Source organism: Telopea speciosissima, chromosome 1 (assembly GCF_018873765.1).
Source record: "Telopea speciosissima isolate NSW1024214 ecotype Mountain lineage chromosome 1, Tspe_v1, whole genome shotgun sequence".
Lineage (NCBI taxonomy): Eukaryota > Viridiplantae > Streptophyta > Magnoliopsida > Proteales > Proteaceae > Telopea > Telopea speciosissima.
Window position 1 is genome coordinate 82946490 of NC_057916.1, and position 8629 is coordinate 82955118.

Below are 8629 nucleotides of genomic sequence, written 5' to 3' on the forward strand. Positions count from 1 at the left end.
TGATCATAAGGAAAGAATTACTCTTAAAGTTGTGACATGGACATGGATGAGTAGCTGCAAAAGTATCATATAAGGCTTAAGACCTGCCCACTCTACAGACTGATATCCCCCCTTATGAAATCAAAGCAAGATATATTGACTTAGGAAAGAAATTAAAATTAGAAAATAAGAAACGACCTGTGACAAGATGATGCATCAGTATGCCTTAGGATGCATAGAGATTCTCCTCCTGTTTCTTCATCATATCCAAAATCTTGGCTGTAAACTGCTGCTTCTTCCACTGTGACACAATATCGACAGTATTCAATAACTTACAAATGAACAGCATTCAAAGGGAAATATTGGGAAGGGATCAAACTGATTAAGGGCCAAAGTACTAATACAACAACAGTTGGGAACAACAGAATTCAAGAGATGTATAAATATACAAGTTATTAGAGAAAGTCAACAGAGACATGTATCAAAATACTCAATAGACTCTTCAAAAACAAAGTAATTAAAGGCTTTGGGCTACTCCCTTTGATTTGCCGTTCCTTTTTATCAGGCAGTTCATGTAATCTCTGAGAAGAAGAACAGGAGGCCATCATTACATTGTCTTGGCATCATTGTGGAACGAACGGAATCGGAATAGAGAAATTGTTCAATGGCAGAAACTATGTACTCAGAATTAAGACTTTGGGCTACTTCCTGTGTCGTCGAAGGAGGAGTACAGATTACTCCGTCTGATAAGATAACCTGTACGTACTCGAGAATTGAACAACCAAACAAGCAAGCCTACAGACATATTGCAACGGATAGACATGGGGTTATCATAACTAGGGATCAAATTAACATTCCCTTATTGGCTGTCTATCTATTTGGAACCTAGCTAGAAAGACTAAAGGCCAAAATTCTAAATCTCTCAGGAAGTGTATCTGTAATCTGAGTATCCAGGAGGGAGAGAGGGAGGGATTACGTAGCTACACAATCATGGATCCAGAGATCCCTGGAAAAAAAAAAAAAAACCCAATCTTCATTAATTAATTATATACATGTCCCACGCCATTAATTTGTCACAAAGACTAAGAAACAAACTCCTAGCGTACTCTGCTCTCCTCCTCTCATGTACGTACATTAATGACCCAATGCAAAGACAGTTAGTTATGACTGATTCAATGCATATCTTTCGACTTTAGGAATCAAAACATAATAATAATTCATATTCATAAGTGCAAACAAATACAGGAGGGAAAGAACTCATCACATTAATGGTGTAGTTATTTATTGTAGAATAATTACCCACCTCCCCTTCATTCTGTGTCTCTCTGTCTCTGTGTGTGTGTCTCTCTCTCTCGATGTCATACCCTGCTGTGCTGAATCGCCTTGCTAGACCAGTGGAGAGAGATATATATTCCGAATGGGTTGTAACTGTGGAACACGGGAAGAAATTAATGGATCATTTGATTAGTAAAACTGATTAATTATCAGGACAAAAAAAAATATAAAAAAATTAAAGCAGGCTTAGATTAGAAGAATTAATGCAGCAAATGTTAATTAGGCATAACGCTGCATGCTCACCAGGATTAAAAAAAACAGCAGTCTCTGGGCTAATCATCGTGCTCCAGCTCAGTTCATCGATGGATCACAGTTTACGTATATTGATTAACTTGTTGAGCAACAACAGAGAGAGAGAGAGAGAGAGAGAGAGAGAGAGAGAGAGGATGTTTTTATTTATTTAATATCTTAGAAACTCCAAAAATCCGTGAGCAAAAGAGGTGGGGCGAGCACGGAATTGACTATAAAACATCTCCAAGTTAGAAGAAGAAGTATTCTCTTTTATTAGGAAGAGGTTGAGTTGTGGTGGTGGCATAATAGGGGTAGCAGTACTACTCCTATTATAATCAATTTCAAGGTTTGATATCTCAATCGTATCTCCACCTTCCAGCTGAAACCCAAACCAATCAATCCCTTGGAATTCGTGAATGTAGATTATATCTTGACTACTACTACTACTCTTCAATTTGGTGCGCTCGCACTCGATTGTTAACCACGTTTCATAATCGAGTTTTTTTGTTTCCCCCTTGCTCTTTCCATCATGACGATGGATACAAGCTTCAATTTTCAGATTGATATCTACATTTTCGCAACTTCCAGCCAATCTTTCTTTTTTGGGTAAACAACTTCCATCCAATCCAAGGTAAGAACCTCTGAAAGAAACGTGCATCATTAACCTGCTTCTGCTGCTGCTTCTGCTTCTGCTTCTGATCTCATCATCATCATCATCATCATCATCAGGAATCAAGTAACATATGCTGCTTGAACCTAAAAGATTATTATTATTATTATTATTATAATATTTCTTTATTTGCAAACGTATCCAAATTTGTTTCCGACCTTCATCTCTCTACCCGGCAGAAATGTTTTCTGTAAAATCAAAGGAAAGGACCTGCCACCATCATCAATTTTAATAAAAACTATATATATATATATATTTCGTAAAGAAGGCCAAAGCAAAACAAAACATAAAGAAACTAATTAATTAATTCGTGATTTTTCAAACAATTTTACTGGCAGCATGTCGTCAATTAATTAATTAGGGGTTCTAAGTATGTAGTACCAATTCAACCAACAAAGGGGACCAACCAAATAAAAGCTAGACAGATAAAAAAGGAGATCCAGGACCACCACCTCTCACACTACTCACCTGCTCATCATTCGTCAGCCAACATGAACGATTTGTTAGGACGCAGCTGTGATTCGCTTCACTCAGTTCACTCATTTCATTGTAACTTGTCATCACGAAGCCTCTAAACTCCCTCGCCCTTATTCTGAAATCTTTGAGCCACAACTTTTTCACCTTGTATTCCAGCTTTGGTTCGAGTGCCAATGATGGGTATAGAACCATGTGACCTCCATCTATACTAAGTTCAATGCAACGCAATGACGTAATATTCTCCAGTGACCTTTGCAGATGCCTTTTCTCACATAAGAGTGCTGAAAGATTCCCTACTTCCAACTTCCAACTTCAATGCCTCCAGCTTCTTTAATTCTTCAAAACCATCGGGCAACTCCTTCAGTGAGCCGCATTTAGTGAGAATAAGCTCCTGGAGAGAACTCAAGCTACATATACTGTTTGGGAGTTTCTCAAGATCACTGCAATCTCTCAAGTTCAAGTAAACGAGCTGCTGGAGCTGTCCAATGGATTCATGTAAATTAACCAAAGATTCACAACCATCAAGATACAACCTCTCTAAGCGAGAAAATCCTGAAAAATCGGGAGACTCGGTCAAATTGCAACAACCACTGAGAATAAGCTCTTGGAGTGAACTCAAGCTACATATACTGTTTGGGAGTTTCTCAAGATCACTGCAATCTCTCAAGTTCAAGTAAACGAGCTGCTGGAGCTGTCCAATGGATTCATGTAAATTAATCAAAGATTCGCAACCATCAAGATACAACCTCTCTAAGCGAGAAAATCCTGAAAAATCGGGAGACTCGGTCAAATTGCAACAACCACTGAGAATAAGCTCCTGGAGAAAACTCAAGCTACATATACTGTTTGGGAGTTTCTTAAGATCACTGCAATCGCTCAAGTTCAAGTAAAAGAGCCGCTGGAGCTGTCCAATGGATTCATGTAAATTAATCAAAGATTCGCAACCATCAAGATACAACCTCTCTAAGCGAGAAAATCCTGAAAAATCGGGCGACTCGGTCAAATTGGAACAATATCTGATATGAAGAACTTTCAATCGTCGAAACAGCTGTCAAACAAAACAAAGAGATCGATGAATTACCAAAATATTAATTAATGGGGCCCAATAAATATTTGTTTGTACGTTAAATTAATGAGAGAAAAAGAAAGACGATTAAAATACCACACACGTACCTTATTTTCAAGCCAATTATTATTCCAAATTTGTCCAAATTTGTCTAAAGTGACCATAACTTAAGTTGAGCATAACTAATTTATCATGATAAAAATCAGCAGGTAGTTTTTCCAGCGGACAGTTTTGCCAACTCAGTTATCTTAACTTAGAAGGAAGACACTGAAAGCGCCCCTCCAAGGTCACTCCATCCACTTCTAGTACTCTTAGTTTGAGCATCTTCTCAAAGCCTTCAATGCGTAAACAAGTGTCGTTGGTAGGATTAAGTCTAGCGGAAATAATTTCAACCATTTCATTCCCCTACAGTAGAAATTAGTCCAACAAGTTAATAGAAATGAAGATAGACATAAAAATGTTTTGAGGCTTTGTCAATGTAGTACTCCATACTTGTTGCGTATGCTTCTCTCTATTATATGCACTTTATTTCAATATTTATTTATATATATAAGTTGGATCACATGCTTACTAACATGCATACAGTAAGAACAAAGGAAACATAAAAAGAAAGAAGAAAAAAGATTCTTGTAATTTACTCTTACCTTACCACCATTTACCACATTCACAACATCGTCATGGCGCTTTAATATGCTATGTTTATCGGGTTCCATAGGGCTTCCATTATAGGAAATTCTCCTTCCCATGTCTCGAAGTTGATCGTGCATCACCAACTGATTCCTCTCATTAATCTTTAAGAGGGATTTTCTTTTGAGAACTTCTATGCGGTATCTCGGTTCAAAACCACAACCCTCCCATACAAGAAGCACGTCTTCTTCATGCCATTTTAGGAATAAGCATGCAACGTCAAGAAACATTGCTTTCTCAACATCATGTAGATTATCATAGCTTATCTTCAATTTTTCATAGACATCATCATGAGGAATTTGTTTCAACATCCGATGCATGCTTTTCCATACTTCTTTATCTTTTGTAAAAGATAAATCAGAACCCAGAACCTCCAAGGCTAAGGGCAACCCTCCTGTAGTACGTACTATATCGATCAAAAGCGGCATATAATCATCAGGAATTTTGTTGGTTGAAAAAGCATATGAACTGAAGAGTCGAAGACTTTCTTCCTCATTCAATTCTTCAGGCTCGTATATTTTTCTATTATTTTCAGGAACTCTACTTAAAATACTCTGATCTCTAGTTGTTATGATAATCCTACTTTTAGGACCAAACCAATTGAGATCACCGGCCAATGCATCTAATTGGGTACGATCACCCACATCATCAAGAATGAGAAGAATATCTATTTTTCCCAGTCTTTCTTTTATCAAATTTGATCCTTCTCTACGACTGTATATTTTTCTTTCCTCCCGAAAGATATTGCAAAGAAGTTTCTCTTGCAAACATATTATACCATTCGTGTGCGATGCTTGCTCTCTAACGTCTTCAAGAAAACAACTCTTACTAAAGTTTTTGAAGATGCGGTTGTATACAGCTACTGCAATAGTAGTCTTCCCAATTCCTCCCACACCACATATCGTTAGCAACTGAACATCATCCGTGGAGCAGTTGGTATTTGATAGTAGAGATAATACAGATTGTAGGCGCGATTCTATTCCAGTAGGGTGTTTAGCACCATTCAAGGACGAGACCCTATTCAATCGGATCCAAGCTTCCTGAACAACTTTACTGACCAACTCTATTTGGTCCCTGCAATTAATTAGTTGGTAGAAGAAGAAGAAGAAAAATTAAGGAAAGACTCAAAACTCATCACAAATACACAAATATTGGAAGTCATGGAACTGAAATCCTATAAAATTAAGAAGATATGGAAAAAAGGAAAATTAATTAGTTTACTGAGGGAGGGACTGATCGATCTCGAGACTAGACTTACCCATGATTGAATTCCCATCCACTGATACGTCCTACTGCTGTCAAAGCTTCCTTCCATTTCAACAGATCAGTTTGGGTATCAGTACTCTCCTTGAAGTCATGTTTCTGAGGCGGCGGAATCTCAAAATTTCCAATCTGATCCTTAACGTCAGATACCTTAACATTGTAGAAAATTGGGAAAATGATTTGACCATCGGTTTTATGACATTCCAACATCTGAACCAGCTCCCGGAGGCACCATTTACTTTCTGTGTATCTTTCGCTGAAGATGGCAATCGAGAGTTTGGAGCCTTTAATTGCTCCAAGAAGCTGTGGACCGAAAACTTCTCCTTTCCACAGTTTTTCGCTGTCAATGAAAGCCTGGAATCCACGATCCTTTAGAGCCGTGTAAAGATGGCCAGCTAATGTATCGCGGGTGTCCTCGACGCCTCTGAAGTTGATAAATACGTCATAGCTTGTTGAAGACCCAGCCACCTTAACCTGTAGTGGCTCCATGAAGAAGATGACACAGACAGTTTTCGGATGGATTCGTATAGTGCTAAATGGATACGGACACTGATACGAAAACGGATTATTTACACCCCTAGTTATTAGTCAAATCAAAGTTTGATTGAACCCAAAAAGAACTTTAAAACATATTAGATTAGATTTTTTGGTTCCCACTTCAATTTGGAAACACACACCTCAAAAGAAATGTATGTACATTACATTAATAACCCACCACTTCATGGTCGCTTTATGGTTTAGAATTTTTATCTATTTCTTAATATTCCTTTACGGAGGGCTTGGGCTTATATGGATCGTATTAATTAATTCTCAATTTCAAACAGTTTGTAGGTAATTTGCAGATAATGTCATTATGGTTTATGAGATTTTTCATTTTTTTGAATCATTTGTGATGATAGGAGAGACGTTTAGGAATTAAGTTAAATATATTAACAGCTCATGATAAAATTGAGTGGGGATCTGTTAGACCCTTTTTTTTTTTTTTTTTTTTTTTTTTTATTTTAAATTTTGGGTTTTAGTGAAGCATGGTGTTATATGTTGATGAATCTGCCATATATTTAGGAACTCCTATGTTTTTTAAATAGAATGGCTACAGACCTGGGAGAACTGCTGGCAATTAGGTGTGGAGTCATGCAAGCCATCGAGGAAGGCCAGGATAATTTGGAAGTAGAGTCTGACAGTCAAACGTCTATCAAGTATCTCAATGGCGCCAAGTTCCTTATCCATCTTCATATTTCACATTTTCACCTATCGTTAATGATATTTTACTGTTAACCAACCAGTTACCTACGATCCAGTAGGTTTAGTCATATTCCCAGAGGTTGTAATAGCTTAGCTGACACTCTGGGTAGGATGGCCCTTTTCGTTTCAGGTCGGAAGGATTGGCCGTTATCCATTCTGTGAATTCAGAACACCTATAATTCTGAGTTTGCGAGATTTTATCGAATGAATAATTAAGCTTCTCTGTACCTCCTCAACACACCACCCCCCCCCAATAAAATAATTTGAAAAGATAGAATTAGGAATGACTTAGGTATGTGGAAATTTTCCCTTTTCCAACATATTGGATGCGTCCTATTTTCTTTAACCTAGGAAAGTCTGTAGTATAGTGAATTCAATCAGTTTTGCATTTTAGAGAGGTGTTGAGGTTGGGCATCATAAATAAAGTCCCATTGCTTGGAATTTTGCTTGCAAGTCGCAGAGCTTGAATGGTTTAGCTTTTAAGAATTATGGATTCATAATAAGGCCTAGTTAGTTAAATTATGTTGGAGAGTACTTACTTGTACTTCTGCATTATGGGTACAAGTTCTTAAGGCTACATATTTTGGTAATACTTATTTACCAAAGCATTGGGGAAGTCGTTTGGGATGTTTGGGTCTAAGGGCACGCAGTCCAGCCACGCCTGAGGCGCCTTCCATTTGATGGTAACTTCCCCCCAAACCCTTTGTGTTTTACTGGTGGTTTTTTCCAGTAGGCTTGTTTGGCGGGGGGGGCGGTGTTGCTTACGAGGGCTTTCTCCATTACGGATTTAGGTTTTTGTGGGGGGGGCCTGCTGATGGGGTTCTCCAGAGGGCGACCTTCAAGCGGCGGGCTAAGGGCCCAAAGGCGGCCTTCGTTTGCAGAGATCGACATCGGACTAGAGCGGCGAACCACCCAGGGTTGTCTTCAACACCCAGGCCCCTTTTTTCTTGCCCGCTTCCAGATGGGTTCCAACTCCCCAACCGTTTTGGGGAAATGTCACCCAACGGGGAGAGGGCGCTTTCTTTATTTCGGGCTTTGCCTACCGGCCTTTCTACAACAGGCGGAAGCTTTGCGGGCTTTGGGCGCTTTTTTTCCTTTTCGGCCGGATGACTATCACCGAGTTTAAAGTTAGAGATTTCCCACTTCAATTTGGAAAAACTCAAAAGAAATTTCCAGTCTGACCCACCACTTTTAAGTGGTCCCCACATCCAACTATCAATCCCACTTTGTGATAGTGGGATGTGCCATGGTTTGCATGGTCTCTTTTGCTTTTATATTTCATTATTTCATCATAGAGGAAGTGTTTCTTATGGAGGTGCATGATCGTGAAGCAGGCCAATGAGAATGCACGTGGAAGCATCAATATTGGTAATCATTTCATATTTCAATGGGATGGGGCAGTCATTTCGGCCCGTCTATGTTTGGATGCAGGTGTGTCACCCTATCAATCCCACTACTTGGATGGTATTGATGGGTCTCGAATAATGAAACGATGACAGATTTAGATTTATTTATTTATTTTGGAGAAGGTTTTCTTTAGGTTTGATGGTCATATAACCAAGCCCTATTCTACCAAAAATAAAAGAATAAAAATCAAGTTTCAGTGAATCGGTGGGATGTATTATTATTATTAGAGAAAACATTCATATACGACCATGCACCGTCATGAGGATGCTGAA